This window comes from Colobus angolensis, unplaced genomic scaffold (genome assembly GCF_000951035.1).
Source record: "Colobus angolensis palliatus isolate OR3802 unplaced genomic scaffold, Cang.pa_1.0 Scaffold51, whole genome shotgun sequence".
In the NCBI taxonomy this organism is placed as follows: Eukaryota; Metazoa; Chordata; class Mammalia; order Primates; family Cercopithecidae; genus Colobus; species Colobus angolensis.
The window spans coordinates 6,218,382-6,232,065 of record NW_012118599.1 but is presented as its reverse complement, the minus strand read 5'-3'; the positions used below and the strand labels follow the sequence as shown (position 1 = coordinate 6,232,065).

The 13,684-nt window shown below is 36.7% G+C and overlaps 1 pseudogene; it reads right to left on the bottom strand.

The window, feature by feature from the left end:
- Positions 1-3,969: 3,969 nt before the first annotated feature.
- Positions 3,970-13,684, bottom strand: part of LOC105524952 — a 130,425-nt pseudogene continuing 120,710 nt past the window's right edge.

Here is a 13,684-nt window from a genome sequence, read left to right as displayed (position 1 = left end):
AATAACATGGCCAGCATTGGTACTGGGATTCTGCATTATTGAATTGTAAAAGAGGAGTAGGTGTGTGTGAAGTGTTATCCTGAAGAGTTACCTAATAGTCCCTTAATTCCTGGGCCCTAGGGAAGGTCATGGTGTTAGAGTAGTTTGCCAGACACGTACACAATGGTAACACTAACCTTTGTCAGACTGAAGTAAATGAAATTTGTTTTGGCATCAACTTCCCATGTATATACTGGATTCTCCTTTATTTGCTGTCCTTTTGCTTCTTCAGACATTTACATCTCACCCTTCCCAAAAGTTTATTTGAAAAATGATACTTCAAATTAGTCATTTAAATCTTATCAAAACTTTATTAATGTATATACTACCACTAGGTCTATTTGCATTTTAAATCTCTTCTCTAGAAGTTCTCTTAGACTCCATAGTAAAGGACTCAGGTACGTAGGCAGATTTCTTGAAATCATATTAATATGGTACTGCCAGGATTGGCTTTGGTTTACAGCCTGGTCTGAACTTTGCTTGAGAGCACAGGGAATAGGAAGGTTGGAGAGAATTTGGGAATCCTGGAAAAAGGTTGAATGGTTTGCTATTTGTGGATTTACAGATCTACGTTTACATAGATGTGGTTGTATTAGCCTGAATCTAAATGTCCATGATTGCTTCCTTTTCAATTCACATAAACCCTTGTTGTCAATTTTCAGAATTAGTGCTAGTTTCTTGATTTGGGGCCTAAAATTAAAATACATGAGATCAGATTAAGAGGTTCTATTTACTATATTCAATCTTTTACTCTTTCTCAAAAATAGGGCTATTCCCATTATCGATTTCTTCTTGAGTACATTTTGGTACTTTGTATTTTTCATTTAATCTGAATTATTCATTGTTTGGCCTAAAATTATTCATAATGATCATTTATTGTTATTTTAATGTCTATAGGACATTTAGTGGTATTTTATTTCTGATACTGATAATTTATTTTTCTTCTAGAAATATTTTGAATCTGGCTAAAGATTTATAAAATTTATTTATTTTTTTGAAGAAACAGATTTTTGGTATATCAAATTTTTTCCTATTATTATCTTTTCTTTTTTTGTTTTCTCTTATTTTTATCATTTTCTTTTTTCAATTATTTTAGATTAAATTTTCTCTTTTTAAAAAATTTCTAAAGATTGATTTTGATAATCAATTTAGATATTAACTTGAGAATTCCTTTTTCTAATATAATCATTTTAAAGTTCTCAATTTCTCTCTAAGCTCTTCTTTGGCTGCATGTAACAAAATTTTAAAAGATGTTTTTATTTTCCTTGTCTTTAAAACATTTTCTAGTTCTTATTGTGTTTTCTTCTTTGATATAATTTCTTCTTGGAAATAATGTGGTTTTTTTTGTCTGATTGCTCTTAAGTTTTCTATTTGTCACTGATGTTCAGCAAATTGAACACAAAAGTCTTGGTGTGGTTTCCTTTTTGTTTATTCTACTTGGGGTTTATTGAAATTCTTAGATTTATAGGTTTATAGATTTGGAAAATTTGGAAAATTATATATATTTTTGTCTCTTGTCTGTCCTCTTTTTTGGAACCCTAATTACTCGTATGTTAGAAAACTTGTTGTCATGCGATAGGTCACTCATACTCTGTTCAGGTTTTCCAATTCTTCCAGTGTTTCATTTATTGTTTTTTACTCTTTATTTTTTGTCTTTGAAATTTCTAGTTCCATATTTTCAAGTTCATTGATTTATACTTCTGCAGTGTTTAATCAGCTGATGATTTCTTCCAGTGTATTTTTCCCTTCAGAGATTGTATTTTTCAGTTCTGTAAGTGCCATTGGGTTTTTAAAAAATATTTTGCATTACTCTTTATACTTAATACTTAATACTTTTTAGAACATACATATTTTTAAAACATATATTTTAGAATATATGTATACATGTATAACATAATTATATATTTTTTATATATATATATTCGCTGTAACATCTTTTCCTGATAATTCTACTATCTCTGTAATCTCTAAGTCTATTTCTCTTAATTGATTTTTCTCTAATTTATGTTTCATCTTTTCCTGTTCCTTTGTTTGGTAACTTTTCATTCGATATTGTGTATTGTGCATTTCATATTTTGGTGTACTGTAATTTTTTGTATTCCTTTAAATAAAGTTGGACATTTTTTCTGGCATGCGGCTATATTACTTGGAAATAGTTCATTCTATTTGATGTTGGCTTTTACATTTTATTTATTTTTTATTTTTTTGAGACAGAGTTTCACTCTTGTCACCTAGGCTGGAGTGCAGTGGTGCCAACTCAGCTCACTGCAACCTTTGCTTTCTGGGTTCAAGCTATTCTCCTGCCTCAGCCTCCTGAGTAGCTTGGATTACAGGTGTGTGCCACCACACCTGGCTAATTTTTGTATTTTTAGTAGAGACAGGGTTTCGCCATGTTGACCAGGGTGGTCTAAAATGCCTGACCTCAGGTCCACCTGCCTCGGCCTCCCAAAGTGCTGGAATTACAAGCATTGAGCCACCATGCCCAGCCAGCTTTTACATTTTATTAAGGTGGGTCTAGAAGAGCTTTTACTATAAGGTTAATATAGTTCTACTACTAAGACGATACCCCTCTGAGGATTCTAATCAATGATGCATGATTTAGGAAATTTTGTCTGGTGGAAAATCAACATTTTTCAGTCCTACATTGGCTCCAAGAATATGCACAGCTTTCTATTTTCTAGTGATTTGATTCCTGGTTTCTCATACATGCATAGATTGGTACACAGCCAAAGACTGGAATAGACCTCTGTAGATTTCCAGATTTGGGCTTCTGGCCTACAGACTTGTAAGACAAAAAGTTTGTGTTGGTATAAACTGTCAAATTTGTGATAGTTTGTTACAGCAGTCATAGGAAACTAATATAAATTTTATAATTACAGTTCTTATACTTAGGCCTATCATCTATTTTGAGTTCATTTTTTTATGTTGTGTATGAAAGGGGTACAATTTTAATCTTTTGTCTGTGAATATTAACTGTTCCAGCACCAATTGCTGAGAAGACATTTCTTTCCTCATTAAATCGGGGAAATCAACCTTGTTGAAAATCAATTAGCTATAAATGTTAAGAGTGTCTTTCTGAGCTCTCAATTCTATTACATTGATCAATATAGTTACTGTTAGGCCAATACTACATTGATTTGATTACTGTAGCTGTGTACTAAATTTTGAAATTGGAAAGTGTGAATTTTCCAACTTTGTTTTTCTTTTTCAAGACTATTTTTTTCACATTTAGTTTTCTTTTTTTTAAAGTTTCCTTCCTTCCTTCCTTCCTTCCTTCCTTCCTTCCTTCCTTCCTTCCTTCCTTCCTTCCTTCCTTCCTTTCTTCCTCTTTCTCTTTCCTTCCTTCCTTCCTTCCTACCTACCTAGACGCAGTCTTGTTCTTGTCACCCAGACTGAAGTGCAATGCTGTAATCTGTAATCTCAGTTCACTGCAACCTTTGCCTCCTGGGCTCAAGCAATTCTCCTGCCTCAGCCTTCCAAGTAGCTGGGATCACAGGTGCATGCCACCAGGCCCACCTAATTTTTGTATTTTTAGTAGACATGGGGTTTCACCATGTTGGCCAGGCTGGTCTCGAACTCCTGACCTCAAGTGATCCATCTGCCTTGGCCTCCCAAAGTGCTTTGATTACAGGCATGAGCCTCTGTGCCAGGCCCTTTTTAAAAAAGTTTCTTAAAATTATTTTTCCTTTTAGAAACAACTTTACCAGGAAACCAGCTCCCCTCCTGCCACACTGGGCAGGCTGTAGTCATCTTTTTTTAAACTGCCCTGATTTTCCCTCACACCCCCAAACAGGATCTCCAGCCTCAGAAAGCTGGAGTCTCTCTGTGCCTGGTCGTACACCCTGCTGGTGGTGAAGCCCTCTCTGTCACATTGGAGGTTTCTGATTGTGGGACACAGTCTGGTTTTTTGTTTTCTTCCTATCTTCTAATTTAAAAGACAGAAACAGTGCAGGAGTGTGAGCTGTTGAAACAACCTGGTGAAGTCTTGCAAGGTCCAGCAAATTGCTTACATTCCTCAGCACTAGTGACTTGCTCACGGAAGTCTGTAAGTTGTTTGTGTGTCATGGTGCTGGGCTCCCATAGTTGTCTCCTTTGGCAATCCTTTCAAGGAATTATCTAACCATTGACAAAAATATTGGACTTTCAACCTGCATGACCTCCTAGAGCACTTTGGCTACATCTGGTAGGGTACGTTGGGGAGGAGACAAAAGCAGCATGTGTGGAGCAACTGGCTGACAAGTTACTGTCTAAGCTGGTTCATCACCTGCCCAATCAGATCTTTCTGTAAATCAAAGTCTTCGCCATGATCATTGGTTACCCCTGTATGGATGGTGGGAAACTCATGACAGTACAGTTGGCATCTCAGTGGTCCAGGGTAGTAGAGGCAATGGCCCACTGTGAGATAAGGGTGATTACTTGGCTCTTCAGCAAGGTAACAGGGCAATACTAAATAAACCTGGTGGCTGTCCAGGCTGAATATGTCATCTACAGTGTCAGGGTGATTCTGGAGACCATTCTGCTGTTCTAGGAGCTGAAAGGAGGGGATGCATATTGCCTGGACATGTCTAGTAGTCCCTGTGTTTTGGCTACTTTGGGCCCCTACATTTCCACATGAATTTTATGATTAGACTGTCAATTGATGAAAAAGGTAACACATGATGTCGAACATCTTTTTATGGGTTCATATGCCATGTGTATATCTTTCATAAGTTGTCCGCTTCAGAAATTTGCCCATTTTAAAATTGGCTTGTTTCCATATTGGGATTTAAATGTTTTTAAAAATATGTTTTAGATACAACTCTTTTATCAGATACATGTTTTGCATTTAGGTCCTCTCAGTCTGTAGCCTCTGTTTCCATTTACTTTTTACTTAACTTTTCAGGGCCTTAGTTTTCTCGTCGGAAAAAAAAAAAAGGTATAATAATATAATCCACAGGATTGTATTGAAGTTTATATCAATTAACATTCAATTCTTTAAAACCACTTCAGGTATTTTAAACAGTAAGATATTTAATACAGGTTAATTATGTGCTTATGAAATTGTTGGAAGAGCTAAAAAGCAAGCACCAGGCTGGACCGTGAGGCTATCCTCTGAAAACAAAACTATTCAATTGGCTTCCCAAGAGAGTTGCTGCCTCTGCCACATATAAGAATGTGGGAGTCAAGAGGCTGCCACTGGAACCATGTGTTAATAGCTCACTAAAATTTAGGACTTGGGAGTTTGTCATAACCTCTGTTACCACCACTCCCACTGCTACATCTATAACTGCCTGAGGATTGGGAAACTGAGCCCAGGTGCTATTTCTCCAATTCCTTATCAATATCTATAAAGCTGTGGGCATTGACTTCTTCATAGCCTTGCTTGTCATCAGAAAATATGCTGAAAGCCACAGGTATGTGATCTCCATTTACTTCTGCTTTCCAGATTTCAGGGGAGTGCTTTTAATTGGTGAAATCTACTTTGTAAACCTAATGTGTTTTGTTAGTTGCAAAGAAATTCTGGGAATATACTTTTAAACTTTCCAGTGTCTGTAATAAAATGAGAAACAATAGAAGAAGGTGGGAAAAAGTGCTGAGTGCCAATATATACATAGCATATCTAACTCAACAATTAAATGAGGTAGGTTATCCTCATTTAATTGAAAATTGAAAATCAATCAGTTTTCATGATTACTAATTTTAGCTCATTTTGTGACCCATGAATTAAGTTATGAATTTTCCTACTACCATAAATTAAAAATCTAAAATTATTGATGTCAGATGCCAGGACTACACCTTTAAATGTTCCACAATTCCTTCAAGAAGGTGTATAATGTCTCTTTCATAATGTCCCCAATAGAGTAAGATTTGGGTTGGTGCTGTTGTAGAATAGCTATTTCCTCCTCATGTCATTTTTTGCTAACTTGTTCACCTTTGGAATTGTCTAAATTTGGTTCCTATTACTCCATTTTCTTGATTTTGAATTCTGAAATCCTTTTTACTCAGTTCTTTTTTTTTTTTTTAATCCTGACCTCAATTCTAGACCTTTACTTTGCTTCTTTCCTCTTTCTTACAGGCCAGAATCTGACTTTTTCCACTGCTTTTCTGGTATTGATTTGTAATCTGATCCTGGTTTGGGTATTCCTATTGCATATCTGTGACCCACCTTTACCACCACAGTATGGCAGTGCCTTAATCCTTTTGTGTTTCTTTATGTAGACAAGTTTCTATTTCTAGATGCAACATATTGGAAATTTTGAGGCCAATTTTTCTTTTCTTTTCTTTTGAATTGTGTCTTGTTCTGTCAACCAGGCTGGAGTGCAGTGGCATGGTCTCAGCTCACTGTAGCCTCCACCTGCCAGGTTCAAGTGATTCTTGGGTCTCAGCCCCTTGAGTAGCTGGGATTCACAGGCACGCCACCATGCCCAGCTAATTTTTGTATTTTTAGTAGGTATGTGATTTCATCATGCTGGCCAAGCTGGTCTCGAACTCCTGGCCTCAAGTGATCCACCTGCCTCGGCCTCCCAAAGGGTTGGGATTACAGGCATGAGCCACTGTGCCTGGATGAAGCCTATTTTAAGGTATCAAATAGTTTATATTTTGTCTACAAGTCAAAATCTTTTATCTTCCTAGGCAATTCTAAATCGATGTATATTTTATAAGATATTTAATTGATAACCCTTTGACTTACATATTTGAACCATTAGTATGCTTGGAAATGGCTATTTAGGAGTCTATAAATCTCCAGCATGTTATTTTTCTTAGAAGAAGTTTGCTCTAAGTGAATTAACTTATCTTTCCATCTTTCCATGTTCAAAGCTTGGTTTCAAACTTGACACTTTGAATATAGAAAAGGTTTTGTTTGATTTTGGGAATTTTGCCACCTCTCATATCTAATTTAAGAAAAACCATTTGTTTTTTTTTAGCTACCCATACTTACAAGTTTCCAAACAAATGATGGTTGTGGGAAAGCAACAGTCAGTAAGCATTCGAATAATGCATTTTTAAAATATTTTGTCCTCTTTTCCTGATATTTAGAATGTTTGCTTCTGTATTTTGGATTAATATTTACTTTGTTTTAATTTATTTATTTTAATAGGAACCTTTTTACTGAAACAGAAACTCCATAGGATTTCTGAATTTGGAAACTGAGAAATACATAACAGTGTTAGCCACTTTCTACAGGTGATTTCATTTTAGCTGTTGAAGGAAGGAAGGAAGGAAGGGAGGGAGGGAAGGAAGGAGGGAGGAAGGGAGGGAGGAAAGAAGAGAGGAAGGAAGGAAGGGAGGAAAGAAGGAAGGGAGGAAGGAAGGAAGGGAGGAAAGAAGGAAGGGAGAAAAGAAGGGAGGAAGGAAGGAAGAGAGAAAGGAAGGAAGGAAGGATGGGAGGGAGGAAAGAAGGGAGGGAGGAAGGAAGAGAGGAAGGGAGGGAGGGAGGAAGGAAGGAAGGAACTTCAGAATCCCATATAAGACATGATGAACCTTGATTATTTTTGGTTATATCTGATGTAAGTAATAAACTTATATTCTTTTAGAAATGGCAGATACTTTTGATAAACCTAGGGATCCTCCAATTGTGTTCAAGCATTGCAGTACAACTTTTAGTGGGGAAAAGATACTGAGTACTTTCTTCTCCATTGCTTTTCCAGTGTTGCATTGGGCTTTGAAGAGGGAAAGCATTTTGTATGCTGTTTTCAGCAAGAAAAGCTTTTGGAGACCTATAAGGGAGAGCATAGTGTGCTTCCCTATAAATTTGTCACCTTATTTTTAAGATTGAACAGAAAGAGTAAAAGATAGGAACAATTAAGCAATAGATTATTTATTCAAGTATAAGACTATTCCTGTTTATCTCTTTTATCTTGTGGTGTTGAATACGTCTTTTACTTCTAAGGCTTCTAAGTTTCTTAAATCTAAGACATAGAGATAATATTAAGTCTTTAACTGTGGTATATATGTATGCGAAGTACATTTTGGCACTTTCATTCATTAATTTTTGAAACATATGGAGGACCTATTGTGTATCTTTAGCATCAACAGGAACTAGGAATACACAGTTGGAGCCAGAGGAGACAGAGAAACTAACCAAAATCGTTCTGTGTGATAGGTGCACTGATAAAGGTGTACCCCAGGAGCTTTGGAGGATAGAGAGAGAAGGTTTTCTAGAGCAGGTAACTACTGTTTCAGAGGACAAGAGGACCTAACCAAGAGGAACAACTGGAGAGAGGCGGGGGAAGGGAAAGGCAATGTCTCTTCAGGTAAAGGGAAGAGTATGGCAGATACTGCTAGAAGAAGTTCCACTTCCTTTTCCTTCTGGTACATGAGAGGAAACTACATTTCCTGCCAGGTTGCAGTTATATGGGGCCATGTGACTGTTCAGGCCGATGGAATGTGAGCAGAGTGATTTATACCATCTCTATGCTGAATCCACATGAAGACCTCCCGGATGATTTTCCATGCATTCTTTTTTACCCTCTTTCTCTTCCTTCTTTGGGATGCAGGCAGTTGATTTAACTAAAAATGCTGAGCTCTCAGATTAGTGGCTCTTAGCTTTAGCTCCTGGGTAATTCTAATATGCAGCCAGTGTTGAAGACCATGCCCTGGAGCAGCCTTCCTCAAAGGGTTCATAGAAAAATAAGCTCTATGGAAAATGATTTAATGACTATTTTCTCAATTCACGCAAGGCTAGTACTTAGCTAGCATCATTACAGATGTGTAGGAGATGGCTAATTCCTCACATGCAGTACATTTCTATGGAAATTACAGGTTAAGTCTTTCGTGGAATTCTGACTGAGGACTGTCCTAGAGGATACTGGAGATACTGAATGGAAGGGGCTTGGATTCTTTTGATGACTGAGTAGAGGAGAGAGAACCACTGCTTACTTGAAATGGATAGTGACTTGAGTGAGAAATAAGCCTTAATGCATTAAGTGACAAAATGTTGAGGTTATTTGTTATGTCAGTTAGCCTATCATTACCAATACAAATGGCATGTGCAAATATATTATGGCTACAGAAGGCACAGGGAATCAAAGAGATCATATAATTTTTTCCAGATAGAATAATGATTATGTATTTATTTGAGGTTGGGATGAGTTTAGGGAGAAGAAGGCATGGCTAATGTTGAGGCTGAACAACTATTCAGTGGCCACTTTATTAAGAGCCTTGTATGACTTTTTTGGCAATTTCTCTTACTCTGAAAGTAATGAAATTCCATTTACTTCAAGACTTCTCGCTGGATAGGTAGCTTGACAAGTTCTACACTTTTGAATATTGCTTCAACTAAATCTTCTACAGTCAAAGTGAAGCCAATACTCTGATGGGAACTGAAGCCTGAAAAGGATGACAGCATTCCAGGGTTTGCTCTGTAATGATGAAAGCAGGATAAGTGAAACTGGGAGAAGGCACCCCTCACCTTGCTGGAAATCAAACGATGTTTGCTACTCATTCCAACTGACTGCTAGCCTTGGTGATATTTAAAAAAGGCAGCCAGGATGCCACTGCTTAAACAAACATGTTTTTTATATTTTATTCTCTATGCCATTACACAATTAACGCATGAGCTAACTGAACCAAGCAGAACAGCAAAACAATACAATTAGAAATGGTAAGCCTAGGGCAATAACCACTACTCATGCTTTATGTGGATACCTCAGTGCAAAAATCTGAAGTGAAATCCTGAGTAAGCACCATTCTTTGGGTGTTCATTCAGTTAGGGGTATTAGTACAAAGACAGCAATCAGGAAGGACTGCTAAGCTTCACCTTCACCTCAGGGTGCAGTGGTATTTGAATGGAATCTTATGTGCTCCATTCTGGTTGGCTTTTGTTTTTAGTGGGTTTTTGATGTCTGAAAAGTAGGGGATCACTACACAAATCTGCAGGCATGCACACACAACATGGTTTCTCAAGCTTATATTGTTCTCTTGGGTAGAAAGAGAAAAAGGAAACCACTTTGGGAAATGCTAGAGTATTTTCTTGTAGGAAGTTTAAAAATTATCCATTCAAAAACCTGACAAATTAGGAACCAAGCCTTCCTGCGTGTTTGTCTGAGTCATATTTTCCAATCTATTATGAAAAACCTGAATAGGGCAGTCATTTTGAAGATGGCTTTGACCTTTATCAAGAAGAAGGAGCACTATCTAGTCTACAATCAGTCATTGTGCTGTCTGGGCCTGCTTTTTTTAAGAAAGCTTATTTTTCTTCTTTCTTGTTGCTCATGGGCCTTGTCGTTTATGATTCCTCTACTGCAGGAAGTCTCGTTTGTGAAGAGTCATAGACTGTACCAGGTTTCCTTTTTCTGTAATAGGATAGATGAGGAGAAGACTCCACAGCTGCCACATAAGGTTATGCTGTGCTCATAGTGCCTTGTGAAGGATCTGTCACCAAAGAATCTGTGTGCCATGGAGTAGTCCCTGAATGGCTCCATGCCTGTTTTCACCTGGAAAGCAAGCATACCACCTGCCTCCCAGAAATGTTTATAAAATCGATGAGCTCACATACTTGTTTATCACCTCTCTCTCTCTCCTAAAGGGAGGTGTCCCCTTAAGCAGTCATTCTGAAGTGATTAGTAATTTAAAAAAAGACCCCCCCCTTTTTTTTTTGGACATAGTCTCACTCTGTTGCCCAGGCTGGAGTGCAGTGGCATGATCTTGGCTCACTGCAACCTCCACCTCCCAGGCTCAAGCAATTCTCCTGTCTCGGCCTCCAGAGTAGCAGGGATTACAGGCATGCACTACCATGCTAGGCTAATTTTTGTATTTTTAGTAGACATGGGGTTTCACCATGTTGGCCAGGCTGGTCTCAAACTCCTGACCTCAGGTGATCTGCCCGCCTTGGCCTCCCCAGGTGCTGGGATTATAGGTGTGAGCCACCACACCTGGCCTAAAAAGGCATTTTAAACTAGTTGCTAGGGAAATTTTCCCATAGGAATATTGATTTTGCACGTAGAATAATCTCTACTGTACGAATAAAATTTCTTTTGGGGTTCTGTAGAACAGGCAGAAGTGTTCAAAGATTAAACCTTATCTCCAATCAGAAGCTCTTCTAAAGAAAAATAAGCAACAATGAAGTGATTACAAATACGGATTTTGCAGACAAATCGTCTGGGTTCAAAACTCAGTTCTGCCATTTAATAGCCATGTGAGCTTGGACAAGTTTTTTTTTTTTTTTTTTTTTTTCAACCTTTCTGTATCTTGGTTTTCTCATCTGTTAATTGGAGATAATAATGGAAACTTCGTTTTAAGGTTGTCTGAAAGATTCATTTAAATGATAGTACTTGTAAAATGATTGTATGTGTTTCTGGTACAAATTAAATGCTATGTGTTGTTTAATAAAATACCATTCTGGTTATCTCACCTCTTCTGTTTGGAATATATGTATTTATAAAAAGTGGAATGAAACCTGTATCTCTCTAACTTTTCAAGTCTTCACTGAAATAGATCCTGCGTTAAAGGGGTTATAGGAATTTTCTTCTCCTCACTAAATTTTTCAAGCTCTCGGCTTATCTGCCAATATGGAAAGTCCCAGAAGCATTTCTTAAACTTCCTGGATAGAATAAAAACCTGCATCTCTATCTCATCTATCTGTATAGGTGTTCCATGTTGGAAAAAAGAATGTCATTGGAAGCAAGGCCTTTGCTTATGTTTAGAACCCCATTCCTTGTTTTCTTGTGGAATATTCTAGGTTTTTAAAACCTAACCATGATAATCAGTTTGCTAGTTTATTAATATACTTTCTTTTTACATGTTTGCTGGCCTCTCAATAACTCTAAATTTTCAGGCATTTTATCTACATCTATAAAATTTATCATATTTAAGATCGAATGCCTCTGTTCATGAATTAAAAAGAATTTATGTCATTCATTGTTCTTATAAGAAAAAAATTGCTTGAGCAAGAACTACTGGTCTCTGGATGGGCACTCGTAGCATATTTGATCAACAGTGTTTCCAGAGATCATATAGACTGGGGATAGAAATGCCAGGGTGGAACTGGGAGAGAAAAATGAAGGAAAATTAATATGATTATGATAACTCCTAGTTTTGCAAACATGTAAATCTTAAACAGTATACCACTGCCTTACTAGTCATATAGTTAGTCTTAGAGCAAATAAATCTTGTTACTTTTTCTGATCTACTCAATCTCCTTCCCTTCAGGCTGGATTATACTTCATCATACCAGACATGTGAATGTCTATTCAGGTTTTTGTTGTGGCCATTCTTAACTTATGTTTAATTGTCAATGACACAACCGTTTTGAGAGTTATGGTGATCTTCTTTGCCTGAGACTCTTGTAAATGAAATCACAGTGTAGTATGCAGCAAGTTGCAAATGAGCTTTTATTTGTTTGTTGGTAGGTGTTTTCAAGGAATTTTTGTTTATTCTATTATTGGCCTAAAAATGTGATGCTGGAAAAGATGATCCTTTTAAGAAACATGATTCTATCAAACTTAAAGAAAAAGAATTATTTAGAATTATGCAATTGTAAATTATGATGAGATTATTATATATATTTTTTATAGCCAGAGACACACTAATAGAGGAGGAGATCCATAAGGTCTGTTTTATCTTTTCAACCCAAATGAGAAGGATTGAATTCTCAAGCATGAAATTGCCATCTGTGCTTCCCCTTCCCACCCCTCACATTAATACTTTTTTTTTTTCTTTTAGCAGACCAGGTGAAGTCAGAACTTTGTTTTAGAAAGAATGAGGTCATTGTATAATTGAATGTATGCATTCATGAAGCTACTAGGGGTAACAACTTGTCACTTTAAAAATATGCCCGAGATAAGTTTTTCTCTTCCTTTTTCTCCCTTGGATTGTAACCTCATGCTAATAATAACTGCTACTGGTTTTGTAAGCATTTGGTCTGTGCACAATGCTAAGTGGTTTAGGTTCATCACTTCTTTTTTAGGCCTTTTAAGAAACTCTTTAGGTAGATGTAATAGTGTAAATATTCCCACTTCATAGTTAAAGGCACTGGAAGAGGTTAAATAATCCCCAGTGCCACGAGGCTAGTGCTAGTGTTGGGTGTCTATCTCACCTGATTAAGCTATTCTTTAGCCTAAGAACATATGCTGACTTTTCTCACGTTCATTCCTTTGTTTATGATGTTCTCTCTGCTCAGACTGTTCCTCCACCTCTGCCCATTGAAAATCTGCAGAACCTTTAAAACCCAATGGAAAGTTCTCTCTTCTCTGTAAACTAAGTTTCATAGAATCATGTTTCTCTGCACATTCCAGTGCTCCCTCCTATAAAATTTGTACACATTTACATATTAAATGTATTAATATCTTCATGGTATTAACAAATCTTGCAGCATGATTATTAGTGTACATGTCTACTCTCTCCACTAGGATGCAAAGTACCTGAAGAGAAAGCCAGACTGTTCTTTGCTGCAAATTTATCAAGGACAAATCTCATGTTTTAGCCATTTGAATAATTACTTATATTTACTTATATCTCATCTTGTTTCAGAAATAATTCAAAGAGAATCCAAGAATATAGAAAATATAATCATATAGCATAAGAAAGAAACAAGGACAGAGACATAAAGTGGAACCAGAAAAGGGACTCAGCAGTGCTTACCATTTTATCTACATATAAATTTATTTTTTAAAAATAGGCTTTCCAAAAGCTCACTTATTTTCTTTGTATTCTTTTTTTTTTTATT